This window comes from Schistocerca serialis, unplaced genomic scaffold (assembly GCF_023864345.2).
Source record: "Schistocerca serialis cubense isolate TAMUIC-IGC-003099 unplaced genomic scaffold, iqSchSeri2.2 HiC_scaffold_608, whole genome shotgun sequence".
Classification (NCBI taxonomy): Eukaryota; Metazoa; Arthropoda; class Insecta; order Orthoptera; family Acrididae; genus Schistocerca; species Schistocerca serialis.
In genome coordinates this window covers 1-23963 of record NW_026048199.1, presented here as the reverse complement: position 1 = coordinate 23963, position 23963 = coordinate 1, and the positions used below count along the sequence as shown (strand labels likewise).

Here is a 23963-nt window from a genome sequence, read left to right as displayed (position 1 = left end):
GTCCAAGTACGGTCTCTTGCGTGCTGCGTGTTTGGTTCTTCTCACAGCGAATCCTGCTATACATTCCTGAGGCTGACGCAGCTCAAACGAGCAATCGGCGCGGCAGCATTATAGCGAGAACAGCAAAACGATGCATCGGCCGGGAATCGAACCCGGGCCGCCCGAGTGGTAGGCGAACAACCTACCACTTTTTTAGTTGTTGTTCTCATTTTTTTAGTTGCATTTGTTGGGGGCGGTCGGCCGTGCTTCCCGAGCATATTCCAGAGTAGCTGTCTGCAGGGAAAGTGGGATTGCCACCCAACGACGCCGGATACAGCCGAAAAAAGTGCTACACACGCGGAGTCCCCCACTACACTGCCTTAAAGCGACCGCTCATCACTATCGTGTGAGTAACCTTGCGGCCGCGGCGACGAGTCTTGCCCAAAGACGCAGCGTGCGTGGAGGCGCTGCCCGAACGCGTGTGGATGCACCCTCCTACCTCGTAAAGCGCCTACAGCTACTATCACCGTGGGCCGCTGCCGGCGGGCGGGAAGCCGACACAGCGCGGCGTTACGAGCAGCGGCTGTGCGGTGGTGGTGTAATGGTGAGCATAGTTGCCTTCCCAGCAGTTGATCCGGGTTCGATTCCCGGCCACCGCAACGGGCGCAAATTTTTACGTCTGAGTATGTGAGCCACGTGCTGTTACATTAACGTTTTCTTTCCGTCGTTGCTCCACTCCAGGCCATCCTGTAGTATGTCCCGACTTGTCCCGACTTTGCTCGGCTGACGCGAAAGCTGACGCTTGGAATTCGCCCTTATCAAGAGGACAGGCGATATAAACGGCTGTGAGAGGTGAGGTGTAGCGAAGTACAGGCAAACTGCGAAGTTTTGTGCTCCTTCTTCTTAAACAAAAAAATAAAAAAAAAGAGACGCAGTCGGTAGGACTCGAACCTACGCTCCCAGAGGGAATCTGATTTCTAGTCAGACGCCTTAACCACTCGGCCACGACTGCTCGCAGCCAAAAGTCCCCTCGAATCGTGAAAAATCAAACCGTTCTGCGCAGAATGTTGACAGGAAACGAACTCCGTGCACTGATTACGGCAGGGCTACCAGCGCTACGAGACGAGCCATTACGGAAGCGTTAAAATCTTCGCCCGGACAGGGACTCGAACCCTGGACCCTTAGGTTAAAAGCCTAATGCTCTACCGACTGAGCTATCCGGGCTCACGCTTGCTGTGGATGGAGCAGCTGCAGGCAATGTGAATAACTGGAACGCGTGTGTAGGCGTACTACGGTAATTGCTGGCTTCTGGCGCAACTGGCGACTTCACCGACTTGCCACTGACGCTGGTAGCAGCCCAACAGCGGACCAGTGCCTCTTCTCCCTTTACCCCGGTGCTGACAGTAATTGCATCTCGTGCCTGTTTTCCCCGATTACGCTCGGTTGAAGCTCCGGAAGGAGGGCGACAAACGAGGGTTGGAGGGCCAAAACATGGAGGGTCGTGTGCGCAAAAACTTCCCTTCCGGTACCGGGAATCGAACCCGGGCCTCCTGGGTGAAAGCCAGGTATCCTAGCCACTAGACCACACCGGATTTGCTCGATAAACGTCAGATTTACTCCCTCTCCTCTCGCTTTTCGTGCTGAATCCGGACTTAGTGGTGTTCTCTGTTTGCGAGCATATTTGCGCTTGCAGACTGGCATGGCGCACAGCTCGAAACTGACAATTCATTGCAGTTTGCATCATATTTTACTCACAACAGGGGAGGAGAAAGGTCAAAGCTGTACCTTGCCATAGCTGGATGTAAACATTTTAACGCTGAGGCGTGGGCTCCTTGTGGATAACAAACGACAATTCAGTTCGTTCCCTAGCAACAGCAACGCCGTTAATTCAGCCATGATGTACAGCAAATTAAATGCCCCGGGTGAGGATCGAACTCACGACCTTAAGATTATGAGACTTACGCGCTACCCACTGCGCTACCGAGGCACGTTTGCAAGCAACGTCCCAGGAAACTTGGTAAGTCTCGCATATTAGAGATAGACAGTTTGCGCTTTCTCAAGAATCTGTTGTGTTGCTACACGTGCTTTCCCGAATTGCTAGATTAAACTGCTGCCGCGGCTTTTTCAACGGAAAGCAGCACTGCCTGAGGTTACAGTACATCGCCCTTGCGGCACCTGAACACAGCGGCCTGTAGGGCCAGGCTGACGCTAGAGTTCAGAAATAGCACGCGTCCGTCCAAGTACGGTCTCTTGCGTGCTGCGTGTTTGGTTCTTCTCACAGCGAATCCTGCTATACATTCCTGAGGCTGACGCAGCTCAAACGAGCAATCGGCGCGGCAGCATTATAGCGAGAACAGCAAAACGATGCATCGGCCGGGAATCGAACCCGGGCCGCCCGAGTGGTAGGCGAACAACCTACCACTTTTTTAGTTGTTGTTCTCATTTTTTTAGTTGCATTTGTTGGGGGCGGTCGGCCGTGCTTCCCGAGCATATTCCAGAGTAGCTGTCTGCAGGGAAAGTGGGATTGCCACCCAACGACGCCGGATACAGCCGAAAAAAGTGCTACACACGCGGAGTCCCCCACTACACTGCCTTAAAGCGACCGCTCATCACTATCGTGTGAGTAACCTTGCGGCCGCGGCGACGAGTCTTGCCCAAAGACGCAGCGTGCGTGGAGGCGCTGCCCGAACGCGTGTGGATGCACCCTCCTACCTCGTAAAGCGCCTACAGCTACTATCACCGTGGGCCGCTGCCGGCGGGCGGGAAGCCGACACAGCGCGGCGTTACGAGCAGCGGCTGTGCGGTGGTGGTGTAATGGTGAGCATAGTTGCCTTCCCAGCAGTTGATCCGGGTTCGATTCCCGGCCACCGCAACGGGCGCAAATTTTTACGTCTGAGTATGTGAGCCACGTGCTGTTACATTAACGTTTTCTTTCCGTCGTTGCTCCACTCCAGGCCATCCTGTAGTATGTCCCGACTTGTCCCGACTTTGCTCGGCTGACGCGAAAGCTGACGCTTGGAATTCGCCCTTATCAAGAGGACAGGCGATATAAACGGCTGTGAGAGGTGAGGTGTAGCGAAGTACAGGCAAACTGCGAAGTTTTGTGCTCCTTCTTCTTAAACAAAAAAATAAAAAAAAAAGAGACGCAGTCGGTAGGACTCGAACCTACGCTCCCAGAGGGAATCTGATTTCTAGTCAGACGCCTTAACCACTCGGCCACGACTGCTCGCAGCCAAAAGTCCCCTCGAATCGTGAAAAATCAAACCGTTCTGCGCAGAATGTTGACAGGAAACGAACTCCGTGCACTGATTACGGCAGGGCTACCAGCGCTACGAGACGAGCCATTACGGAAGCGTTAAAATCTTCGCCCGGACAGGGACTCGAACCCTGGACCCTTAGGTTAAAAGCCTAATGCTCTACCGACTGAGCTATCCGGGCTCACGCTTGCTGTGGATGGAGCAGCTGCAGGCAATGTGAATAACTGGAACGCGTGTGTAGGCGTACTACGGTAATTGCTGGCTTCTGGCGCAACTGGCGACTTCACCGACTTGCCACTGACGCTGGTAGCAGCCCAACAGCGGACCAGTGCCTCTTCTCCCTTTACCCCGGTGCTGACAGTAATTGCATCTCGTGCCTGTTTTCCCCGATTACGCTCGGTTGAAGCTCCGGAAGGAGGGCGACAAACGAGGGTTGGAGGGCCAAAACATGGAGGGTCGTGTGCGCAAAAACTTCCCTTCCGGTACCGGGAATCGAACCCGGGCCTCCTGGGTGAAAGCCAGGTATCCTAGCCACTAGACCACACCGGATTTGCTCGATAAACGTCAGATTTACTCCCTCTCCTCTCGCTTTTCGTGCTGAATCCGGACTTAGTGGTGTTCTCTGTTTGCGAGCATATTTGCGCTTGCAGACTGGCATGGCGCACAGCTCGAAACTGACAATTCATTGCAGTTTGCATCATATTTTACTCACAACAGGGGAGGAGAAAGGTCAAAGCTGTACCTTGCCATAGCTGGATGTAAACATTTTAACGCTGAGGCGTGGGCTCCTTGTGGATAACAAACGACAATTCAGTTCGTTCCCTAGCAACAGCAACGCCGTTAATTCAGCCATGATGTACAGCAAATTAAATGCCCCGGGTGAGGATCGAACTCACGACCTTAAGATTATGAGACTTACGCGCTACCCACTGCGCTACCGAGGCACGTTTGCAAGCAACGTCCCAGGAAACTTGGTAAGTCTCGCATATTAGAGATAGACAGTTTGCGCTTTCTCAAGAATCTGTTGTGTTGCTACACGTGCTTTCCCGAATTGCTAGATTAAACTGCTGCCGCGGCTTTTTCAACGGAAAGCAGCACTGCCTGAGGTTACAGTACATCGCCCTTGCGGCACCTGAACACAGCGGCCTGTAGGGCCAGGCTGACGCTAGAGTTCAGAAATAGCACGCGTCCGTCCAAGTACGGTCTCTTGCGTGCTGCGTGTTTGGTTCTTCTCACAGCGAATCCTGCTATACATTCCTGAGGCTGACGCAGCTCAAACGAGCAATCGGCGCGGCAGCATTATAGCGAGAACAGCAAAACGATGCATCGGCCGGGAATCGAACCCGGGCCGCCCGAGTGGTAGGCGAACAACCTACCACTTTTTTAGTTGTTGTTCTCATTTTTTTAGTTGCATTTGTTGGGGGCGGTCGGCCGTGCTTCCCGAGCATATTCCAGAGTAGCTGTCTGCAGGGAAAGTGGGATTGCCACCCAACGACGCCGGATACAGCCGAAAAAAGTGCTACACACGCGGAGTCCCCCACTACACTGCCTTAAAGCGACCGCTCATCACTATCGTGTGAGTAACCTTGCGGCCGCGGCGACGAGTCTTGCCCAAAGACGCAGCGTGCGTGGAGGCGCTGCCCGAACGCGTGTGGATGCACCCTCCTACCTCGTAAAGCGCCTACAGCTACTATCACCGTGGGCCGCTGCCGGCGGGCGGGAAGCCGACACAGCGCGGCGTTACGAGCAGCGGCTGTGCGGTGGTGGTGTAATGGTGAGCATAGTTGCCTTCCCAGCAGTTGATCCGGGTTCGATTCCCGGCCACCGCAACGGGCGCAAATTTTTACGTCTGAGTATGTGAGCCACGTGCTGTTACATTAACGTTTTCTTTCCGTCGTTGCTCCACTCCAGGCCATCCTGTAGTATGTCCCGACTTGTCCCGACTTTGCTCGGCTGACGCGAAAGCTGACGCTTGGAATTCGCCCTTATCAAGAGGACAGGCGATATAAACGGCTGTGAGAGGTGAGGTGTAGCGAAGTACAGGCAAACTGCGAAGTTTTGTGCTCCTTCTTCTTAAACAAAAAAATAAAAAAAAAGAGACGCAGTCGGTAGGACTCGAACCTACGCTCCCAGAGGGAATCTGATTTCTAGTCAGACGCCTTAACCACTCGGCCACGACTGCTCGCAGCCAAAAGTCCCCTCGAATCGTGAAAAATCAAACCGTTCTGCGCAGAATGTTGACAGGAAACGAACTCCGTGCACTGATTACGGCAGGGCTACCAGCGCTACGAGACGAGCCATTACGGAAGCGTTAAAATCTTCGCCCGGACAGGGACTCGAACCCTGGACCCTTAGGTTAAAAGCCTAATGCTCTACCGACTGAGCTATCCGGGCTCACGCTTGCTGTGGATGGAGCAGCTGCAGGCAATGTGAATAACTGGAACGCGTGTGTAGGCGTACTACGGTAATTGCTGGCTTCTGGCGCAACTGGCGACTTCACCGACTTGCCACTGACGCTGGTAGCAGCCCAACAGCGGACCAGTGCCTCTTCTCCCTTTACCCCGGTGCTGACAGTAATTGCATCTCGTGCCTGTTTTCCCCGATTACGCTCGGTTGAAGCTCCGGAAGGAGGGCGACAAACGAGGGTTGGAGGGCCAAAACATGGAGGGTCGTGTGCGCAAAAACTTCCCTTCCGGTACCGGGAATCGAACCCGGGCCTCCTGGGTGAAAGCCAGGTATCCTAGCCACTAGACCACACCGGATTTGCTCGATAAACGTCAGATTTACTCCCTCTCCTCTCGCTTTTCGTGCTGAATCCGGACTTAGTGGTGTTCTCTGTTTGCGAGCATATTTGCGCTTGCAGACTGGCATGGCGCACAGCTCGAAACTGACAATTCATTGCAGTTTGCATCATATTTTACTCACAACAGGGGAGGAGAAAGGTCAAAGCTGTACCTTGCCATAGCTGGATGTAAACATTTTAACGCTGAGGCGTGGGCTCCTTGTGGATAACAAACGACAATTCAGTTCGTTCCCTAGCAACAGCAACGCCGTTAATTCAGCCATGATGTACAGCAAATTAAATGCCCCGGGTGAGGATCGAACTCACGACCTTAAGATTATGAGACTTACGCGCTACCCACTGCGCTACCGAGGCACGTTTGCAAGCAACGTCCCAGGAAACTTGGTAAGTCTCGCATATTAGAGATAGACAGTTTGCGCTTTCTCAAGAATCTGTTGTGTTGCTACACGTGCTTTCCCGAATTGCTAGATTAAACTGCTGCCGCGGCTTTTTCAACGGAAAGCAGCACTGCCTGAGGTTACAGTACATCGCCCTTGCGGCACCTGAACACAGCGGCCTGTAGGGCCAGGCTGACGCTAGAGTTCAGAAATAGCACGCGTCCGTCCAAGTACGGTCTCTTGCGTGCTGCGTGTTTGGTTCTTCTCACAGCGAATCCTGCTATACATTCCTGAGGCTGACGCAGCTCAAACGAGCAATCGGCGCGGCAGCATTATAGCGAGAACAGCAAAACGATGCATCGGCCGGGAATCGAACCCGGGCCGCCCGAGTGGTAGGCGAACAACCTACCACTTTTTTAGTTGTTGTTCTCATTTTTTTAGTTGCATTTGTTGGGGGCGGTCGGCCGTGCTTCCCGAGCATATTCCAGAGTAGCTGTCTGCAGGGAAAGTGGGATTGCCACCCAACGACGCCGGATACAGCCGAAAAAAGTGCTACACACGCGGAGTCCCCCACTACACTGCCTTAAAGCGACCGCTCATCACTATCGTGTGAGTAACCTTGCGGCCGCGGCGACGAGTCTTGCCCAAAGACGCAGCGTGCGTGGAGGCGCTGCCCGAACGCGTGTGGATGCACCCTCCTACCTCGTAAAGCGCCTACAGCTACTATCACCGTGGGCCGCTGCCGGCGGGCGGGAAGCCGACACAGCGCGGCGTTACGAGCAGCGGCTGTGCGGTGGTGGTGTAATGGTGAGCATAGTTGCCTTCCCAGCAGTTGATCCGGGTTCGATTCCCGGCCACCGCAACGGGCGCAAATTTTTACGTCTGAGTATGTGAGCCACGTGCTGTTACATTAACGTTTTCTTTCCGTCGTTGCTCCACTCCAGGCCATCCTGTAGTATGTCCCGACTTGTCCCGACTTTGCTCGGCTGACGCGAAAGCTGACGCTTGGAATTCGCCCTTATCAAGAGGACAGGCGATATAAACGGCTGTGAGAGGTGAGGTGTAGCGAAGTACAGGCAAACTGCGAAGTTTTGTGCTCCTTCTTCTTAAACAAAAAAATAAAAAAAAAGAGACGCAGTCGGTAGGACTCGAACCTACGCTCCCAGAGGGAATCTGATTTCTAGTCAGACGCCTTAACCACTCGGCCACGACTGCTCGCAGCCAAAAGTCCCCTCGAATCGTGAAAAATCAAACCGTTCTGCGCAGAATGTTGACAGGAAACGAACTCCGTGCACTGATTACGGCAGGGCTACCAGCGCTACGAGACGAGCCATTACGGAAGCGTTAAAATCTTTGCCCGGACAGGGACTCGAACCCTGGACCCTTAGGTTAAAAGCCTAATGCTCTACCGACTGAGCTATCCGGGCTCACGCTTGCTGTGGATGGAGCAGCTGCAGGCAATGTGAATAACTGGAACGCGTGTGTAGGCGTACTACGGTAATTGCTGGCTTCTGGCGCAACTGGCGACTTCACCGACTTGCCACTGACGCTGGTAGCAGCCCAACAGCGGACCAGTGCCTCTTCTCCCTTTACCCCGGTGCTGACAGTAATTGCATCTCGTGCCTGTTTTCCCCGATTACGCTCGGTTGAAGCTCCGGAAGGAGGGCGACAAACGAGGGTTGGAGGGCCAAAACATGGAGGGTCGTGTGCGCAAAAACTTCCCTTCCGGTACCGGGAATCGAACCCGGGCCTCCTGGGTGAAAGCCAGGTATCCTAGCCACTAGACCACACCGGATTTGCTCGATAAATGTCAGATTTACTCCCTCTCCTCTCGCTTTTCGTGCTGAATCCGGACTTAGTGGTGTTCTCTGTTTGCGAGCATATTTGCGCTTGCAGACTGGCATGGCGCACAGCTCGAAACTGACAATTCATTGCAGTTTGCATCATATTTTACTCACAACAGGGGAGGAGAAAGGTCAAAGCTGTACCTTGCCATAGCTGGATGTAAACATTTTAACGCTGAGGCGTGGGCTCCTTGTGGATAACAAACGACAATTCAGTTCGTTCCCTAGCAACAGCAACGCCGTTAATTCAGCCATGATGTACAGCAAATTAAATGCCCCGGGTGAGGATCGAACTCACGACCTTAAGATTATGAGACTTACGCGCTACCCACTGCGCTACCGAGGCACGTTTGCAAGCAACGTCCCAGGAAACTTGGTAAGTCTCGCATATTAGAGATAGACAGTTTGCGCTTTCTCAAGAATCTGTTGTGTTGCTACACGTGCTTTCCCGAATTGCTAGATTAAACTGCTGCCGCGGCTTTTTCAACGGAAAGCAGCACTGCCTGAGGTTACAGTACATCGCCCTTGCGGCACCTGAACACAGCGGCCTGTAGGGCCAGGCTGACGCTAGAGTTCAGAAATAGCACGCGTCCGTCCAAGTACGGTCTCTTGCGTGCTGCGTGTTTGGTTCTTCTCACAGCGAATCCTGCTATACATTCCTGAGGCTGACGCAGCTCAAACGAGCAATCGGCGCGGCAGCATTATAGCGAGAACAGCAAAACGATGCATCGGCCGGGAATCGAACCCGGGCCGCCCGAGTGGTAGGCGAACAACCTACCACTTTTTTAGTTGTTGTTCTCATTTTTTTAGTTGCATTTGTTGGGGGCGGTCGGCCGTGCTTCCCGAGCATATTCCAGAGTAGCTGTCTGCAGGGAAAGTGGGATTGCCACCCAACGACGCCGGATACAGCCGAAAAAAGTGCTACACACGCGGAGTCCCCCACTACACTGCCTTAAAGCGACCGCTCATCACTATCGTGTGAGTAACCTTGCGGCCGCGGCGACGAGTCTTGCCCAAAGACGCAGCGTGCGTGGAGGCGCTGCCCGAACGCGTGTGGATGCACCCTCCTACCTCGTAAAGCGCCTACAGCTACTATCACCGTGGGCCGCTGCCGGCGGGCGGGAAGCCGACACAGCGCGGCGTTACGAGCAGCGGCTGTGCGGTGGTGGTGTAATGGTGAGCATAGTTGCCTTCCCAGCAGTTGATCCGGGTTCGATTCCCGGCCACCGCAACGGGCGCAAATTTTTACGTCTGAGTATGTGAGCCACGTGCTGTTACATTAACGTTTTCTTTCCGTCGTTGCTCCACTCCAGGCCATCCTGTAGTATGTCCCGACTTGTCCCGACTTTGCTCGGCTGACGCGAAAGCTGACGCTTGGAATTCGCCCTTATCAAGAGGACAGGCGATATAAACGGCTGTGAGAGGTGAGGTGTAGCGAAGTACAGGCAAACTGCGAAGTTTTGTGCTCCTTCTTCTTAAACAAAAAAATAAAAAAAAAGAGACGCAGTCGGTAGGACTCGAACCTACGCTCCCAGAGGGAATCTGATTTCTAGTCAGACGCCTTAACCACTCGGCCACGACTGCTCGCAGCCAAAAGTCCCCTCGAATCGTGAAAAATCAAACCGTTCTGCGCAGAATGTTGACAGGAAACGAACTCCGTGCACTGATTACGGCAGGGCTACCAGCGCTACGAGACGAGCCATTACGGAAGCGTTAAAATCTTTGCCCGGACAGGGACTCGAACCCTGGACCCTTAGGTTAAAAGCCTAATGCTCTACCGACTGGGCTATCCGGGCTCACGCTTGCTGTGGATGGAGCAGCTGCAGGCAATGTGAATAACTGGAACGCGTGTGTAGGCGTACTACGGTAATTGCTGGCTTCTGGCGCAACTGGCGACTTCACCGACTTGCCACTGACGCTGGTAGCAGCCCAACAGCGGACCAGTGCCTCTTCTCCCTTTACCCCGGTGCTGACAGTAATTGCATCTCGTGCCTGTTTTCCCCGATTACGCTCGGTTGAAGCTCCGGAAGGAGGGCGACAAACGAGGGTTGGAGGGCCAAAACATGGAGGGTCGTGTGCGCAAAAACTTCCCTTCCGGTACCGGGAATCGAACCCGGGCCTCCTGGGTGAAAGCCAGGTATCCTAGCCACTAGACCACACCGGATTTGCTCGATAAATGTCAGATTTACTCCCTCTCCTCTCGCTTTTCGTGCTGAATCCGGACTTAGTGGTGTTCTCTGTTTGCGAGCATATTTGCGCTTGCAGACTGGCATGGCGCACAGCTCGAAACTGACAATTCATTGCAGTTTGCATCATATTTTACTCACAACAGGGGAGGAGAAAGGTCAAAGCTGTACCTTGCCATAGCTGGATGTAAACATTTTAACGCTGAGGCGTGGGCTCCTTGTGGATAACAAACGACAATTCAGTTCGTTCCCTAGCAACAGCAACGCCGTTAATTCAGCCATGATGTACAGCAAATTAAATGCCCCGGGTGAGGATCGAACTCACGACCTTAAGATTATGAGACTTACGCGCTACCCACTGCGCTACCGAGGCACGTTTGCAAGCAACGTCCCAGGAAACTTGGTAAGTCTCGCATATTAGAGATAGACAGTTTGCGCTTTCTCAAGAATCTGTTGTGTTGCTACACGTGCTTTCCCGAATTGCTAGATTAAACTGCTGCCGCGGCTTTTTCAACGGAAAGCAGCACTGCCTGAGGTTACAGTACATCGCCCTTGCGGCACCTGAACACAGCGGCCTGTAGGGCCAGGCTGACGCTAGAGTTCAGAAATAGCACGCGTCCGTCCAAGTACGGTCTCTTGCGTGCTGCGTGTTTGGTTCTTCTCACAGCGAATCCTGCTATACATTCCTGAGGCTGACGCAGCTCAAACGAGCAATCGGCGCGGCAGCATTATAGCGAGAACAGCAAAACGATGCATCGGCCGGGAATCGAACCCGGGCCGCCCGAGTGGTAGGCGAACAACCTACCACTTTTTTAGTTGTTGTTCTCATTTTTTTAGTTGCATTTGTTGGGGGCGGTCGGCCGTGCTTCCCGAGCATATTCCAGAGTAGCTGTCTGCAGGGAAAGTGGGATTGCCACCCAACGACGCCGGATACAGCCGAAAAAAGTGCTACACACGCGGAGTCCCCCACTACACTGCCTTAAAGCGACCGCTCATCACTATCGTGTGAGTAACCTTGCGGCCGCGGCGACGAGTCTTGCCCAAAGACGCAGCGTGCGTGGAGGCGCTGCCCGAACGCGTGTGGATGCACCCTCCTACCTCGTAAAGCGCCTACAGCTACTATCACCGTGGGCCGCTGCCGGCGGGCGGGAAGCCGACACAGCGCGGCGTTACGAGCAGCGGCTGTGCGGTGGTGGTGTAATGGTGAGCATAGTTGCCTTCCCAGCAGTTGATCCGGGTTCGATTCCCGGCCACCGCAACGGGCGCAAATTTTTACGTCTGAGTATGTGAGCCACGTGCTGTTACATTAACGTTTTCTTTCCGTCGTTGCTCCACTCCAGGCCATCCTGTAGTATGTCCCGACTTGTCCCGACTTTGCTCGGCTGACGCGAAAGCTGACGCTTGGAATTCGCCCTTATCAAGAGGACAGGCGATATAAACGGCTGTGAGAGGTGAGGTGTAGCGAAGTACAGGCAAACTGCGAAGTTTTGTGCTCCTTCTTCTTAAACAAAAAAATAAAAAAAAAAGAGACGCAGTCGGTAGGACTCGAACCTACGCTCCCAGAGGGAATCTGATTTCTAGTCAGACGCCTTAACCACTCGGCCACGACTGCTCGCAGCCAAAAGTCCCCTCGAATCGTGAAAAATCAAACCGTTCTGCGCAGAATGTTGACAGGAAACGAACTCCGTGCACTGATTACGGCAGGGCTACCAGCGCTACGAGACGAGCCATTACGGAAGCGTTAAAATCTTCGCCCGGACAGGGACTCGAACCCTGGACCCTTAGGTTAAAAGCCTAATGCTCTACCGACTGAGCTATCCGGGCTCACGCTTGCTGTGGATGGAGCAGCTGCAGGCAATGTGAATAACTGGAACGCGTGTGTAGGCGTACTACGGTAATTGCTGGCTTCTGGCGCAACTGGCGACTTCACCGACTTGCCACTGACGCTGGTAGCAGCCCAACAGCGGACCAGTGCCTCTTCTCCCTTTACCCCGGTGCTGACAGTAATTGCATCTCGTGCCTGTTTTCCCCGATTACGCTCGGTTGAAGCTCCGGAAGGAGGGCGACAAACGAGGGTTGGAGGGCCAAAACATGGAGGGTCGTGTGCGCAAAAACTTCCCTTCCGGTACCGGGAATCGAACCCGGGCCTCCTGGGTGAAAGCCAGGTATCCTAGCCACTAGACCACACCGGATTTGCTCGATAAACGTCAGATTTACTCCCTCTCCTCTCGCTTTTCGTGCTGAATCCGGACTTAGTGGTGTTCTCTGTTTGCGAGCATATTTGCGCTTGCAGACTGGCATGGCGCACAGCTCGAAACTGACAATTCATTGCAGTTTGCATCATATTTTACTCACAACAGGGGAGGAGAAAGGTCAAAGCTGTACCTTGCCATAGCTGGATGTAAACATTTTAACGCTGAGGCGTGGGCTCCTTGTGGATAACAAACGACAATTCAGTTCGTTCCCTAGCAACAGCAACGCCGTTAATTCAGCCATGATGTACAGCAAATTAAATGCCCCGGGTGAGGATCGAACTCACGACCTTAAGATTATGAGACTTACGCGCTACCCACTGCGCTACCGAGGCACGTTTGCAAGCAACGTCCCAGGAAACTTGGTAAGTCTCGCATATTAGAGATAGACAGTTTGCGCTTTCTCAAGAATCTGTTGTGTTGCTACACGTGCTTTCCCGAATTGCTAGATTAAACTGCTGCCGCGGCTTTTTCAACGGAAAGCAGCACTGCCTGAGGTTACAGTACATCGCCCTTGCGGCACCTGAACACAGCGGCCTGTAGGGCCAGGCTGACGCTAGAGTTCAGAAATAGCACGCGTCCGTCCAAGTACGGTCTCTTGCGTGCTGCGTGTTTGGTTCTTCTCACAGCGAATCCTGCTATACATTCCTGAGGCTGACGCAGCTCAAACGAGCAATCGGCGCGGCAGCATTATAGCGAGAACAGCAAAACGATGCATCGGCCGGGAATCGAACCCGGGCCGCCCGAGTGGTAGGCGAACAACCTACCACTTTTTTAGTTGTTGTTCTCATTTTTTTAGTTGCATTTGTTGGGGGCGGTCGGCCGTGCTTCCCGAGCATATTCCAGAGTAGCTGTCTGCAGGGAAAGTGGGATTGCCACCCAACGACGCCGGATACAGCCGAAAAAAGTGCTACACACGCGGAGTCCCCCACTACACTGCCTTAAAGCGACCGCTCATCACTATCGTGTGAGTAACCTTGCGGCCGCGGCGACGAGTCTTGCCCAAAGACGCAGCGTGCGTGGAGGCGCTGCCCGAACGCGTGTGGATGCACCCTCCTACCTCGTAAAGCGCCTACAGCTACTATCACCGTGGGCCGCTGCCGGCGGGCGGGAAGCCGACACAGCGCGGCGTTACGAGCAGCGGCTGTGCGGTGGTGGTGTAATGGTGAGCATAGTTGCCTTCCCAGCAGTTGATCCGGGTTCGATTCCCGGCCACCGCAACGGGCGCAAATTTTTACGTCTGAGTATGTGAGCCACGTGCTGTTACATTAACGTTTTCTTTCCGTCGTTGCTCCACTCCAGGCCATCCTGTAGTATGTCCCGACTTGTCCCGACTTTGCTCGGCTGACGCGAAAGCTGACGCTTGGAATTCGCCCTTATCAAGAGGACAGGCGATATAAACGGCTGTGAGAGGTGAGGTGTAGCGAAGTACAGGCAAACTGCGAAGTTTTGTGCTCCTTCTTCTTAAACAAAAAAATAAAAAAAAAAGAGACGCAGTCGGTAGGACTCGAACCTACGCTCCCAGAGGGAATCTGATTTCTAGTCAGACGCCTTAACCACTCGGCCACGACTGCTCGCAGCCAAAAGTCCCCTCGAATCGTGAAAAATCAAACCGTTCTGCGCAGAATGTTGACAGGAAACGAACTCCGTGCACTGATTACGGCAGGGCTACCAGCGCTACGAGACGAGCCATTACGGAAGCGTTAAAATCTTCGCCCGGACAGGGACTCGAACCCTGGACCCTTAGGTTAAAAGCCTAATGCTCTACCGACTGAGCTATCCGGGCTCACGCTTGCTGTGGATGGAGCAGCTGCAGGCAATGTGAATAACTGGAACGCGTGTGTAGGCGTACTACGGTAATTGCTGGCTTCTGGCGCAACTGGCGACTTCACCGACTTGCCACTGACGCTGGTAGCAGCCCAACAGCGGACCAGTGCCTCTTCTCCCTTTACCCCGGTGCTGACAGTAATTGCATCTCGTGCCTGTTTTCCCCGATTACGCTCGGTTGAAGCTCCGGAAGGAGGGCGACAAACGAGGGTTGGAGGGCCAAAACATGGAGGGTCGTGTGCGCAAAAACTTCCCTTCCGGTACCGGGAATCGAACCCGGGCCTCCTGGGTGAAAGCCAGGTATCCTAGCCACTAGACCACACCGGATTTGCTCGATAAACGTCAGATTTACTCCCTCTCCTCTCGCTTTTCGTGCTGAATCCGGACTTAGTGGTGTTCTCTGTTTGCGAGCATATTTGCGCTTGCAGACTGGCATGGCGCACAGCTCGAAACTGACAATTCATTGCAGTTTGCATCATATTTTACTCACAACAGGGGAGGAGAAAGGTCAAAGCTGTACCTTGCCATAGCTGGATGTAAACATTTTAACGCTGAGGCGTGGGCTCCTTGTGGATAACAAACGACAATTCAGTTCGTTCCCTAGCAACAGCAACGCCGTTAATTCAGCCATGATGTACAGCAAATTAAATGCCCCGGGTGAGGATCGAACTCACGACCTTAAGATTATGAGACTTACGCGCTACCCACTGCGCTACCGAGGCACGTTTGCAAGCAACGTCCCAGGAAACTTGGTAAGTCTCGCATATTAGAGATAGACAGTTTGCGCTTTCTCAAGAATCTGTTGTGTTGCTACACGTGCTTTCCCGAATTGCTAGATTAAACTGCTGCCGCGGCTTTTTCAACGGAAAGCAGCACTGCCTGAGGTTACAGTACATCGCCCTTGCGGCACCTGAACACAGCGGCCTGTAGGGCCAGGCTGACGCTAGAGTTCAGAAATAGCACGCGTCCGTCCAAGTACGGTCTCTTGCGTGCTGCGTGTTTGGTTCTTCTCACAGCGAATCCTGCTATACATTCCTGAGGCTGACGCAGCTCAAACGAGCAATCGGCGCGGCAGCATTATAGCGAGAACAGCAAAACGATGCATCGGCCGGGAATCGAACCCGGGCCGCCCGAGTGGTAGGCGAACAACCTACCACTTTTTTAGTTGTTGTTCTCATTTTTTTAGTTGCATTTGTTGGGGGCGGTCGGCCGTGCTTCCCGAGCATATTCCAGAGTAGCTGTCTGCAGGGAAAGTGGGATTGCCACCCAACGACGCCGGATACAGCCGAAAAAAGTGCTACACACGCGGAGTCCCCCACTACACTGCCTTAAAGCGACCGCTCATCACTATCGTGTGAGTAACCTTGCGGCCGCGGCGACGAGTCTTGCCCAAAGACGCAGCGTGCGTGGAGGCGCTGCCCGAACGCGTGTGGATGCACCCTCCTACCTCGTAAAGCGCCTACAGCTACTATCACCGTGGGCCGCTGCCGGCGGGCGGGAAGCCGACACAGCGCGGCGTTACGAGCAGCGGCTGTGCGGTGGTGGTGTAATGGTGAGCATAGTTGCCTTCCCAGCAGTTGATCCGGGTTCGATTCCCGGCCACCGCAACGGGCGCAAATTTTTACGTCTGAGTATGTGAGCCACGTGCTGTTACATTAACGTTTTCTTTCCGTCGTTGCTCCACTCCAGGCCATCCTGTAGTATGTCCCGACTTGTCCCGACTTTGCTCGGCTGACGCGAAAGCTGACGCTTGGAATTCGCCCTTATCAAGAGGACAGGCGATATAAACGGCTGTGAGAGGTGAGGTGTAGCGAAGTACAGGCAAACTGCGAAGTTTTGTGCTCCTTCTTCTTAAACAAAAAAATAAAAAAAAAAGAGACGCAGTCGGTAGGACTCGAACCTACGCTCCCAGAGGGAATCTGATTTCTAGTCAGACGCCTTAACCACTCGGCCACGACTGCTCGCAGCCAAAAGTCCCCTCGAATCGTGAAAAATCAAACCGTTCTGCGCAGAATGTTGACAGGAAACGAACTCCGTGCACTGATTACGGCAGGGCTACCAGCGCTACGAGACGAGCCATTACGGAAGCGTTAAAATCTTCGCCCGGACAGGGACTCGAACCCTGGACCCTTAGGTTAAAAGCCTAATGCTCTACCGACTGAGCTATCCGGGCTCACGCTTGCTGTGGATGGAGCAGCTGCAGGCAATGTGAATAACTGGAACGCGTGTGTAGGCGTACTACGGTAATTGCTGGCTTCTGGCGCAACTGGCGACTTCACCGACTTGCCACTGACGCTGGTAGCAGCCCAACAGCGGACCAGTGCCTCTTCTCCCTTTACCCCGGTGCTGACAGTAATTGCATCTCGTGCCTGTTTTCCCCGATTACGCTCGGTTGAAGCTCCGGAAGGAGGGCGACAAACGAGGGTTGGAGGGCCAAAACATGGAGGGTCGTGTGCGCAAAAACTTCCCTTCCGGTACCGGGAATCGAACCCGGGCCTCCTGGGTGAAAGCCAGGTATCCTAGCCACTAGACCACACCGGATTTGCTCGATAAACGTCAGATTTACTCCCTCTCCTCTCGCTTTTCGTGCTGAATCCGGACTTAGTGGTGTTCTCTGTTTGCGAGCATATTTGCGCTTGCAGACTGGCATGGCGCACAGCTCGAAACTGACAATTCATTGCAGTTTGCATCATATTTTACTCACAACAGGGGAGGAGAAAGGTCAAAGCTGTACCTTGCCATAGCTGGATGTAAACATTTTAACGCTGAGGCGTGGGCTCCTTGTGGATAACAAACGACAATTCAGTTCGTTCCCTAGCAACAGCAACGCCGTTAATTCAGCCATGATGTACAGCAAATTAAATGCCCCGGGTGAGGATCGAACTCACGACCTTAAGATTATGAGACTTACGCGCTACCCACTGCGCTACCGAGGCACGTTTGCAAGCAACGTCCCAGGAAACTTGGTAAGTCTCGCATATTAGAGATAGACAGTTTGCGCTTTCTCAAGAATCTGTTGTGTTGCTACACGTGCTTTCCCGAATTGCTAGATTAAACTGCTGCCGCGGCTTTTTCAACGGAAAGCAGCACTGCCTGAGGTTACAGTACATCGCCCTTGCGGCACCTGAACACAGCGGCCTGTAGGGCCAGGCTGACGCTAGAGTTCAGAAATAGCACGCGTCCGTCCAAGTACGGTCTCTTGCGTGCTGCGTGTTTGGTTCTTCTCACAGCGAATCCTGCTATACATTCCTGAGGCTGACGCAGCTCAAACGAGCAATCGGCGCGGCAGCATTATAGCGAGAACAGCAAAACGATGCATCGGCCGGGAATCGAACCCGGGCCGCCCGAGTGGTAGGCGAACAACCTACCACTTTTTTAGTTGTTGTTCTCATTTTTTTAGTTGCATTTGTTGGGGGCGGTCGGCCGTGCTTCCCGAGCATATTCCAGAGTAGCTGTCTGCAGGGAAAGTGGGATTGCCACCCAACGACGCCGGATACAGCCGAAAAAAGTGCTACACACGCGGAGTCCCCCACTACACTGCCTTAAAGCGACCGCTCATCACTATCGTGTGAGTAACCTTGCGGCCGCGGCGACGAGTCTTGCCCAAAGACGCAGCGTGCGTGGAGGCGCTGCCCGAACGCGTGTGGATGCACCCTCCTACCTCGTAAAGCGCCTACAGCTACTATCACCGTGGGCCGCTGCCGGCGGGCGGGAAGCCGACACAGCGCGGCGTTACGAGCAGCGGCTGTGCGGTGGTGGTGTAATGGTGAGCATAGTTGCCTTCCCAGCAGTTGATCCGGGTTCGATTCCCGGCCACCGCAACGGGCGCAAATTTTTACGTCTGAGTATGTGAGCCACGTGCTGTTACATTAACGTTTTCTTTCCGTCGTTGCTCCACTCCAGGCCATCCTGTAGTATGTCCCGACTTGTCCCGACTTTGCTCGGCTGACGCGAAAGCTGACGCTTGGAATTCGCCCTTATCAAGAGGACAGGCGATATAAACGGCTGTGAGAGGTGAGGTGTAGCGAAGTACAGGCAAACTGCGAAGTTTTGTGCTCCTTCTTCTTAAACAAAAAAATAAAAAAAAAGAGACGCAGTCGGTAGGACTCGAACCTACGCTCCCAGAGGGAATCTGATTTCTAGTCAGACGCCTTAACCACTCGGCCACGACTGCTCGCAGCCAAAAGTCCCCTCGAATCGTGAAAAATCAAACCGTTCTGCGCAGAATGTTGACAGGAAACGAACTCCGTGCACTGATTACGGCAGGGCTACCAGCGCTACGAGACGAGCCATTACGGAAGCGTTAAAATCTTCGCCCGGACAGGGACTCGAACCCTGGACCCTTAGGTTAAAAGCCTAATGCTCTACCGACTGAGCTATCCGGGCTCACGCTTGCTGTGGATGGAGCAGCTGCAGGCAATGTGAATAACTGGAACGCGTGTGTAGGCGTACTACGGTAATTGCTGGCTTCTGGCGCAACTGGCGACTTCACCGACTTGCCACTGACGCTGGTAGCAGCCCAACAGCGGACCAGTGCCTCTTCTCCCTTTACCCCGGTGCTGACAGTAATTGCATCTCGTGCCTGTTTTCCCCGATTACGCTCGGTTGAAGCTCCGGAAGGAGGGCGACAAACGAGGGTTGGAGGGCCAAAACATGGAGGGTCGTGTGCGCAAAAACTTCCCTTCCGGTACCGGGAATCGAACCCGGGCCTCCTGGGTGAAAGCCAGGTATCCTAGCCACTAGACCACACCGGATTTGCTCGATAAACGTCAGATTTACTCCCTCTCCTCTCGCTTTTCGTGCTGAATCCGGACTTAGTGGTGTTCTCTGTTTGCGAGCATATTTGCGCTTGCAGACTGGCATGGCGCACAGCTCGAAACTGACAATTCATTGCAGTTTGCATCATATTTTACTCACAACAGGGGAGGAGAAAGGTCAAAGCTGTACCTTGCCATAGCTGGATGTAAACATTTTAACGCTGAGGCGTGGGCTCCTTGTGGATAACAAACGACAATTCAGTTCGTTCCCTAGCAACAGCAACGCCGTTAATTCAGCCATGATGTACAGCAAATTAAATGCCCCGGGTGAGGATCGAACTCACGACCTTAAGATTATGAGACTTACGCGCTACCCACTGCGCTACCGAGGCACGTTTGCAAGCAACGTCCCAGGAAACTTGGTAAGTCTCGCATATTAGAGATAGACAGTTTGCGCTTTCTCAAGAATCTGTTGTGTTGCTACACGTGCTTTCCCGAATTGCTAGATTAAACTGCTGCCGCGGCTTTTTCAACGGAAAGCAGCACTGCCTGAGGTTACAGTACATCGCCCTTGCGGCACCTGAACACAGCGGCCTGTAGGGCCAGGCTGACGCTAGAGTTCAGAAATAGCACGCGTCCGTCCAAGTACGGTCTCTTGCGTGCTGCGTGTTTGGTTCTTCTCACAGCGAATCCTGCTATACATTCCTGAGGCTGACGCAGCTCAAACGAGCAATCGGCGCGGCAGCATTATAGCGAGAACAGCAAAACGATGCATCGGCCGGGAATCGAACCCGGGCCGCCCGAGTGGTAGGCGAACAACCTACCACTTTTTTAGTTGTTGTTCTCATTTTTTTAGTTGCATTTGTTGGGGGCGGTCGGCCGTGCTTCCCGAGCATATTCCAGAGTAGCTGTCTGCAGGGAAAGTGGGATTGCCACCCAACGACGCCGGATACAGCCGAAAAAAGTGCTACACACGCGGAGTCCCCCACTACACTGCCTTAAAGCGACCGCTCATCACTATCGTGTGAGTAACCTTGCGGCCGCGGCGACGAGTCTTGCCCAAAGACGCAGCGTGCGTGGAGGCGCTGCCCGAACGCGTGTGGATGCACCCTCCTACCTCGTAAAGCGCCTACAGCTACTATCACCGTGGGCCGCTGCCGGCGGGCGGGAAGCCGACACAGCGCGGCGTTACGAGCAGCGGCTGTGCGGTGGTGGTGTAATGGTGAGCATAGTTGCCTTCCCAGCAGTTGATCCGGGTTCGATTCCCGGCCACCGCAACGGGCGCAAATTTTTACGTCTGAGTATGTGAGCCACGTGCTGTTACATTAACGTTTTCTTTCCGTCGTTGCTCCACTCCAGGCCATCCTGTAGTATGTCCCGACTTGTCCCGACTTTGCTCGGCTGACGCGAAAGCTGACGCTTGGAATTCGCCCTTATCAAGAGGACAGGCGATATAAACGGCTGTGAGAGGTGAGGTGTAGCGAAGTACAGGCAAACTGCGAAGTTTTGTGCTCCTTCTTCTTAAACAAAAAAATAAAAAAAAAGAGACGCAGTCGGTAGGACTCGAACCTACGCTCCCAGAGGGAATCTGATTTCTAGTCAGACGCCTTAACCACTCGGCCACGACTGCTCGCAGCCAAAAGTCCCCTCGAATCGTGAAAAATCAAACCGTTCTGCGCAGAATGTTGACAGGAAACGAACTCCGTGCACTGATTACGGCAGGGCTACCAGCGCTACGAGACGAGCCATTACGGAAGCGTTAAAATCTTTGCCCGGACAGGGACTCGAACCCTGGACCCTTAGGTTAAAAGCCTAATGCTCTACCGACTGAGCTATCCGGGCTCACGCTTGCTGTGGATGGAGCAGCTGCAGGCAATGTGAATAACTGGAACGCGTGTGTAGGCGTACTACGGTAATTGCTGGCTTCTGGCGCAACTGGCGACTTCACCGACTTGCCACTGACGCTGGTAGCAGCCCAACAGCGGACCAGTGCCTCTTCTCCCTTTACCCCGGTGCTGACAGTAATTGCATCTCGTGCCTGTTTTCCCCGATTACGCTCGGTTGAAGCTCCGGAAGGAGGGCGACAAACGAGGGTTGGAGGGCCAAAACATGGAGGGTCGTGTGCGCAAAAACTTCCCTTCCGGTACCGGGAATCGAACCCGGGCCTCCTGGGTGAAAGCCAGGTATCCTAGCCACTAGACCACACCGGATTTGCTCGATAAATGTCAGATTTACTCCCTCTCCTCTCGCTTTTCGTGCTGAATCCGGACTTAGTGGTGTTCTCTGTTTGCGAGCATATTTGCGCTTGCAGACTGGCATGGCGCACAGCTCGAAACTGACAATTCATTGCAGTTTGCATCATATTTTACTCACAACAGGGGAGGAGAAAGGTCAAAGCTGTACCTTGCCATAGCTGGATGTAAACATTTTAACGCTGAGGCGTGGGCTCCTTGTGGATAACAAACGACAATTCAGTTCGTTCCCTAGCAACAGCAACGCCGTTAATTCAGCCATGATGTACAGCAAATTAAATGCCCCGGGTGAGGATCGAACTCACGACCTTAAGATTATGAGACTTACGCGCTACCCACTGCGCTACCGAGGCACGTTTGCAAGCAACGTCCCAGGAAACTTGGTAAGTCTCGCATATTAGAGATAGACAGTTTGCGCTTTCTCAAGAATCTGTTGTGTTGCTACACGTGCTTTCCCGAATTGCTAGATTAAACTGCTGCCGCGGCTTTTTCAACGGAAAGCAGCACTGCCTGAGGTTACAGTACATCGCCCTTGCGGCACCTGAACACAGCGGCCTGTAGGGCCAGGCTGACGCTAGAGTTCAGAAATAGCACGCGTCCGTCCAAGTACGGTCTCTTGCGTGCTGCGTGTTTGGTTCTTCTCACAGCGAATCCTGCTATACATTCCTGAGGCTGACGCAGCTCAAACGAGCAATCGGCGCGGCAGCATTATAGCGAGAACAGCAAAACGATGCATCGGCCGGGAATCGAACCCGGGCCGCCCGAGTGGTAGGCGAACAACCTACCACTTTTTTAGTTGTTGTTCTCATTTTTTTAGTTGCATTTGTTGGGGGCGGTCGGCCGTGCTTCCCGAGCATATTCCAGAGTAGCTGTCTGCAGGGAAAGTGGGATTGCCACCCAACGACGCCGGATACAGCCGAAAAAAGTGCTACACACGCGGAGTCCCCCACTACACTGCCTTAAAGCGACCGCTCATCACTATCGTGTGAGTAACCTTGCGGCCGCGGCGACGAGTCTTGCCCAAAGACGCAGCGTGCGTGGAGGCGCTGCCCGAACGCGTGTGGATGCACCCTCCTACCTCGTAAAGCGCCTACAGCTACTATCACCGTGGGCCGCTGCCGGCGGGCGGGAAGCCGACACAGCGCGGCGTTACGAGCAGCGGCTGTGCGGTGGTGGTGTAATGGTGAGCATAGTTGCCTTCCCAGCAGTTGATCCGGGTTCGATTCCCGGCCACCGCAACGGGCGCAAATTTTTACGTCTGAGTATGTGAGCCACGTGCTGTTACATTAACGTTTTCTTTCCGTCGTTGCTCCACTCCAGGCCATCCTGTAGTATGTCCCGACTTGTCCCGACTTTGCTCGGCTGACGCGAAAGCTGACGCTTGGAATTCGCCCTTATCAAGAGGACAGGCGATATAAACGGCTGTGAGAGGTGAGGTGTAGCGAAGTACAGGCAAACTGCGAAGTTTTGTGCTCCTTCTTCTTAAACAAAAAAATAAAAAAAAGAGACGCAGTCGGTAGGACTCGAACCTACGCTCCCAGAGGGAATCTGATTTCTAGTCAGACGCCTTAACCACTCGGCCACGACTGCTCGCAGCCAAAGTCCCCTCGAATCGTGAAAAATCAAACCGTTCTGCGCAGAATGTTGACAGGAAACGAACTCCGTGCACTGATTACGGCAGGGCTACCAGCGCTACGAGACGAGCCATTACGGAAGCGTTAAAATCTTTGCCCGGACAGGACTCGAACCCTGGACCCTTAGGTTAAAAGCCTAATGCTCTACCGACTGGGCTATCCGGGCTCACGCTTGCTGTGGATGGAGCAGCTGCAGGCAATGTGAATAACTGGAACGCGTGTGTAGGCGTACTACGGTAATTGCTGGCTTCTGGCGCAACTGGCGACTTCACCGACTTGCCACTGACGCTGGTAGCAGCCCAACAGCGGACCAGTGCCTCTTCTCCCTTTACCCCGGTGCTGACAGTAATTGCATCTCGTGCCTGTTTTCCCGATTACGCTCGGTTGAAGCTCCGGAAGGAGGGCGACAAACGAGGGTTGGAGGGCCAAAACATGGAGGGTCGTGTGCGCAAAAACTTCCCTTCCGGTACCGGAATCGAACCCGGGCCTCCTGGGTGAAAGCCAGGTATCCTAGCCACTAGACCACACCGGATTTGCTCGATAAATGTCAGATTTACTCCCTCTCCTCTCGCTTTTCGTGCTGAATCCGGACTTAGTGGTGTTCTCTGTTTGCGAGCATATTTGCGCTTGCAGACTGGCATGGCGCACAGCTCGAAACTGACAATTCATTGCAGTTTGCATCATATTTTACTCACAACAGGGGAGGAGAAAGGTCAAAGCTGTACCTTGCCATAGCTGGATGTAAACATTTTAACGCTGAGGCGTGGGCTCCTTGTGGATAACAAACGACAATTC

General features: G+C 53.6%; 54 non-coding genes across 54 annotated transcripts; 11 read left to right on the top strand and 43 right to left on the bottom strand.

The window, feature by feature from the left end:
- Positions 1–566: 566 nt before the first annotated feature.
- On the top strand, positions 567–638 carry Trnag-ucc (transfer RNA glycine (anticodon UCC)). The gene has a single exon. It is a non-coding gene; the product is annotated as a tRNA-Gly (tRNA).
- A 271-nt stretch (positions 639–909) lies between these two features.
- Trnas-aga (transfer RNA serine (anticodon AGA)) lies at positions 910–991 on the bottom strand. The gene has a single exon. It is a non-coding gene; the product is annotated as a tRNA-Ser (tRNA).
- Positions 992–1130: 139 nt separating this feature from the next.
- On the bottom strand, positions 1131–1203 carry Trnak-uuu (transfer RNA lysine (anticodon UUU)). The gene has a single exon. It is a non-coding gene; the product is annotated as a tRNA-Lys (tRNA).
- Positions 1204–1499: 296 nt separating this feature from the next.
- On the bottom strand, positions 1500–1571 carry Trnae-uuc (transfer RNA glutamic acid (anticodon UUC)). Its single transcript has one exon. It is a non-coding gene; the product is annotated as a tRNA-Glu (tRNA).
- A 322-nt stretch (positions 1572–1893) lies between these two features.
- On the bottom strand, positions 1894–1966 carry Trnam-cau (transfer RNA methionine (anticodon CAU)). Its single transcript has one exon. It is a non-coding gene; the product is annotated as a tRNA-Met (tRNA).
- An 813-nt stretch (positions 1967–2779) lies between these two features.
- On the top strand, positions 2780–2851 carry Trnag-ucc (transfer RNA glycine (anticodon UCC)). The gene has a single exon. It is a non-coding gene; the product is annotated as a tRNA-Gly (tRNA).
- A 272-nt stretch (positions 2852–3123) lies between these two features.
- Positions 3124–3205, bottom strand: Trnas-aga (transfer RNA serine (anticodon AGA)). The gene has a single exon. It is a non-coding gene; the product is annotated as a tRNA-Ser (tRNA).
- A 139-nt stretch (positions 3206–3344) lies between these two features.
- On the bottom strand, positions 3345–3417 carry Trnak-uuu (transfer RNA lysine (anticodon UUU)). The gene has a single exon. It is a non-coding gene; the product is annotated as a tRNA-Lys (tRNA).
- Positions 3418–3713: 296 nt separating this feature from the next.
- Positions 3714–3785, bottom strand: Trnae-uuc (transfer RNA glutamic acid (anticodon UUC)). The gene has a single exon. It is a non-coding gene; the product is annotated as a tRNA-Glu (tRNA).
- A 322-nt stretch (positions 3786–4107) lies between these two features.
- Trnam-cau (transfer RNA methionine (anticodon CAU)) lies at positions 4108–4180 on the bottom strand. Its single transcript has one exon. It is a non-coding gene; the product is annotated as a tRNA-Met (tRNA).
- An 813-nt stretch (positions 4181–4993) lies between these two features.
- Positions 4994–5065, top strand: Trnag-ucc (transfer RNA glycine (anticodon UCC)). The gene has a single exon. It is a non-coding gene; the product is annotated as a tRNA-Gly (tRNA).
- A 271-nt stretch (positions 5066–5336) lies between these two features.
- On the bottom strand, positions 5337–5418 carry Trnas-aga (transfer RNA serine (anticodon AGA)). Its single transcript has one exon. It is a non-coding gene; the product is annotated as a tRNA-Ser (tRNA).
- A 139-nt stretch (positions 5419–5557) lies between these two features.
- On the bottom strand, positions 5558–5630 carry Trnak-uuu (transfer RNA lysine (anticodon UUU)). Its single transcript has one exon. It is a non-coding gene; the product is annotated as a tRNA-Lys (tRNA).
- Positions 5631–5926: 296 nt separating this feature from the next.
- Trnae-uuc (transfer RNA glutamic acid (anticodon UUC)) lies at positions 5927–5998 on the bottom strand. Its single transcript has one exon. It is a non-coding gene; the product is annotated as a tRNA-Glu (tRNA).
- Positions 5999–6320: 322 nt separating this feature from the next.
- Trnam-cau (transfer RNA methionine (anticodon CAU)) lies at positions 6321–6393 on the bottom strand. Its single transcript has one exon. It is a non-coding gene; the product is annotated as a tRNA-Met (tRNA).
- An 813-nt stretch (positions 6394–7206) lies between these two features.
- Positions 7207–7278, top strand: Trnag-ucc (transfer RNA glycine (anticodon UCC)). The gene has a single exon. It is a non-coding gene; the product is annotated as a tRNA-Gly (tRNA).
- A 271-nt stretch (positions 7279–7549) lies between these two features.
- Trnas-aga (transfer RNA serine (anticodon AGA)) lies at positions 7550–7631 on the bottom strand. The gene has a single exon. It is a non-coding gene; the product is annotated as a tRNA-Ser (tRNA).
- A 139-nt stretch (positions 7632–7770) lies between these two features.
- Positions 7771–7843, bottom strand: Trnak-uuu (transfer RNA lysine (anticodon UUU)). The gene has a single exon. It is a non-coding gene; the product is annotated as a tRNA-Lys (tRNA).
- A 296-nt stretch (positions 7844–8139) lies between these two features.
- Trnae-uuc (transfer RNA glutamic acid (anticodon UUC)) lies at positions 8140–8211 on the bottom strand. The gene has a single exon. It is a non-coding gene; the product is annotated as a tRNA-Glu (tRNA).
- A 322-nt stretch (positions 8212–8533) lies between these two features.
- On the bottom strand, positions 8534–8606 carry Trnam-cau (transfer RNA methionine (anticodon CAU)). The gene has a single exon. It is a non-coding gene; the product is annotated as a tRNA-Met (tRNA).
- Positions 8607–9419: 813 nt separating this feature from the next.
- Trnag-ucc (transfer RNA glycine (anticodon UCC)) lies at positions 9420–9491 on the top strand. The gene has a single exon. It is a non-coding gene; the product is annotated as a tRNA-Gly (tRNA).
- Positions 9492–9762: 271 nt separating this feature from the next.
- Positions 9763–9844, bottom strand: Trnas-aga (transfer RNA serine (anticodon AGA)). Its single transcript has one exon. It is a non-coding gene; the product is annotated as a tRNA-Ser (tRNA).
- A 139-nt stretch (positions 9845–9983) lies between these two features.
- On the bottom strand, positions 9984–10056 carry Trnak-uuu (transfer RNA lysine (anticodon UUU)). The gene has a single exon. It is a non-coding gene; the product is annotated as a tRNA-Lys (tRNA).
- Positions 10057–10352: 296 nt separating this feature from the next.
- Positions 10353–10424, bottom strand: Trnae-uuc (transfer RNA glutamic acid (anticodon UUC)). Its single transcript has one exon. It is a non-coding gene; the product is annotated as a tRNA-Glu (tRNA).
- Positions 10425–10746: 322 nt separating this feature from the next.
- Positions 10747–10819, bottom strand: Trnam-cau (transfer RNA methionine (anticodon CAU)). Its single transcript has one exon. It is a non-coding gene; the product is annotated as a tRNA-Met (tRNA).
- An 813-nt stretch (positions 10820–11632) lies between these two features.
- On the top strand, positions 11633–11704 carry Trnag-ucc (transfer RNA glycine (anticodon UCC)). Its single transcript has one exon. It is a non-coding gene; the product is annotated as a tRNA-Gly (tRNA).
- Positions 11705–11976: 272 nt separating this feature from the next.
- Positions 11977–12058, bottom strand: Trnas-aga (transfer RNA serine (anticodon AGA)). The gene has a single exon. It is a non-coding gene; the product is annotated as a tRNA-Ser (tRNA).
- Positions 12059–12197: 139 nt separating this feature from the next.
- Trnak-uuu (transfer RNA lysine (anticodon UUU)) lies at positions 12198–12270 on the bottom strand. The gene has a single exon. It is a non-coding gene; the product is annotated as a tRNA-Lys (tRNA).
- A 296-nt stretch (positions 12271–12566) lies between these two features.
- On the bottom strand, positions 12567–12638 carry Trnae-uuc (transfer RNA glutamic acid (anticodon UUC)). The gene has a single exon. It is a non-coding gene; the product is annotated as a tRNA-Glu (tRNA).
- Positions 12639–12960: 322 nt separating this feature from the next.
- On the bottom strand, positions 12961–13033 carry Trnam-cau (transfer RNA methionine (anticodon CAU)). Its single transcript has one exon. It is a non-coding gene; the product is annotated as a tRNA-Met (tRNA).
- An 813-nt stretch (positions 13034–13846) lies between these two features.
- Positions 13847–13918, top strand: Trnag-ucc (transfer RNA glycine (anticodon UCC)). Its single transcript has one exon. It is a non-coding gene; the product is annotated as a tRNA-Gly (tRNA).
- Positions 13919–14190: 272 nt separating this feature from the next.
- Positions 14191–14272, bottom strand: Trnas-aga (transfer RNA serine (anticodon AGA)). Its single transcript has one exon. It is a non-coding gene; the product is annotated as a tRNA-Ser (tRNA).
- Positions 14273–14411: 139 nt separating this feature from the next.
- On the bottom strand, positions 14412–14484 carry Trnak-uuu (transfer RNA lysine (anticodon UUU)). Its single transcript has one exon. It is a non-coding gene; the product is annotated as a tRNA-Lys (tRNA).
- A 296-nt stretch (positions 14485–14780) lies between these two features.
- Trnae-uuc (transfer RNA glutamic acid (anticodon UUC)) lies at positions 14781–14852 on the bottom strand. Its single transcript has one exon. It is a non-coding gene; the product is annotated as a tRNA-Glu (tRNA).
- Positions 14853–15174: 322 nt separating this feature from the next.
- On the bottom strand, positions 15175–15247 carry Trnam-cau (transfer RNA methionine (anticodon CAU)). The gene has a single exon. It is a non-coding gene; the product is annotated as a tRNA-Met (tRNA).
- An 813-nt stretch (positions 15248–16060) lies between these two features.
- Trnag-ucc (transfer RNA glycine (anticodon UCC)) lies at positions 16061–16132 on the top strand. Its single transcript has one exon. It is a non-coding gene; the product is annotated as a tRNA-Gly (tRNA).
- Positions 16133–16404: 272 nt separating this feature from the next.
- On the bottom strand, positions 16405–16486 carry Trnas-aga (transfer RNA serine (anticodon AGA)). Its single transcript has one exon. It is a non-coding gene; the product is annotated as a tRNA-Ser (tRNA).
- A 139-nt stretch (positions 16487–16625) lies between these two features.
- On the bottom strand, positions 16626–16698 carry Trnak-uuu (transfer RNA lysine (anticodon UUU)). The gene has a single exon. It is a non-coding gene; the product is annotated as a tRNA-Lys (tRNA).
- A 296-nt stretch (positions 16699–16994) lies between these two features.
- Positions 16995–17066, bottom strand: Trnae-uuc (transfer RNA glutamic acid (anticodon UUC)). Its single transcript has one exon. It is a non-coding gene; the product is annotated as a tRNA-Glu (tRNA).
- A 322-nt stretch (positions 17067–17388) lies between these two features.
- On the bottom strand, positions 17389–17461 carry Trnam-cau (transfer RNA methionine (anticodon CAU)). Its single transcript has one exon. It is a non-coding gene; the product is annotated as a tRNA-Met (tRNA).
- Positions 17462–18274: 813 nt separating this feature from the next.
- Positions 18275–18346, top strand: Trnag-ucc (transfer RNA glycine (anticodon UCC)). Its single transcript has one exon. It is a non-coding gene; the product is annotated as a tRNA-Gly (tRNA).
- Positions 18347–18617: 271 nt separating this feature from the next.
- On the bottom strand, positions 18618–18699 carry Trnas-aga (transfer RNA serine (anticodon AGA)). Its single transcript has one exon. It is a non-coding gene; the product is annotated as a tRNA-Ser (tRNA).
- Positions 18700–18838: 139 nt separating this feature from the next.
- On the bottom strand, positions 18839–18911 carry Trnak-uuu (transfer RNA lysine (anticodon UUU)). The gene has a single exon. It is a non-coding gene; the product is annotated as a tRNA-Lys (tRNA).
- A 296-nt stretch (positions 18912–19207) lies between these two features.
- Positions 19208–19279, bottom strand: Trnae-uuc (transfer RNA glutamic acid (anticodon UUC)). Its single transcript has one exon. It is a non-coding gene; the product is annotated as a tRNA-Glu (tRNA).
- A 322-nt stretch (positions 19280–19601) lies between these two features.
- Positions 19602–19674, bottom strand: Trnam-cau (transfer RNA methionine (anticodon CAU)). The gene has a single exon. It is a non-coding gene; the product is annotated as a tRNA-Met (tRNA).
- An 813-nt stretch (positions 19675–20487) lies between these two features.
- On the top strand, positions 20488–20559 carry Trnag-ucc (transfer RNA glycine (anticodon UCC)). The gene has a single exon. It is a non-coding gene; the product is annotated as a tRNA-Gly (tRNA).
- Positions 20560–20830: 271 nt separating this feature from the next.
- Positions 20831–20912, bottom strand: Trnas-aga (transfer RNA serine (anticodon AGA)). Its single transcript has one exon. It is a non-coding gene; the product is annotated as a tRNA-Ser (tRNA).
- A 139-nt stretch (positions 20913–21051) lies between these two features.
- Positions 21052–21124, bottom strand: Trnak-uuu (transfer RNA lysine (anticodon UUU)). Its single transcript has one exon. It is a non-coding gene; the product is annotated as a tRNA-Lys (tRNA).
- A 296-nt stretch (positions 21125–21420) lies between these two features.
- Trnae-uuc (transfer RNA glutamic acid (anticodon UUC)) lies at positions 21421–21492 on the bottom strand. Its single transcript has one exon. It is a non-coding gene; the product is annotated as a tRNA-Glu (tRNA).
- A 322-nt stretch (positions 21493–21814) lies between these two features.
- Positions 21815–21887, bottom strand: Trnam-cau (transfer RNA methionine (anticodon CAU)). Its single transcript has one exon. It is a non-coding gene; the product is annotated as a tRNA-Met (tRNA).
- Positions 21888–22700: 813 nt separating this feature from the next.
- Positions 22701–22772, top strand: Trnag-ucc (transfer RNA glycine (anticodon UCC)). Its single transcript has one exon. It is a non-coding gene; the product is annotated as a tRNA-Gly (tRNA).
- Positions 22773–23042: 270 nt separating this feature from the next.
- Trnas-aga (transfer RNA serine (anticodon AGA)) lies at positions 23043–23124 on the bottom strand. Its single transcript has one exon. It is a non-coding gene; the product is annotated as a tRNA-Ser (tRNA).
- A 138-nt stretch (positions 23125–23262) lies between these two features.
- Positions 23263–23334, bottom strand: Trnak-uuu (transfer RNA lysine (anticodon UUU)). The gene has a single exon. It is a non-coding gene; the product is annotated as a tRNA-Lys (tRNA).
- A 295-nt stretch (positions 23335–23629) lies between these two features.
- On the bottom strand, positions 23630–23700 carry Trnae-uuc (transfer RNA glutamic acid (anticodon UUC)). The gene has a single exon. It is a non-coding gene; the product is annotated as a tRNA-Glu (tRNA).
- Positions 23701–23963: the final 263 nt, after the last annotated feature.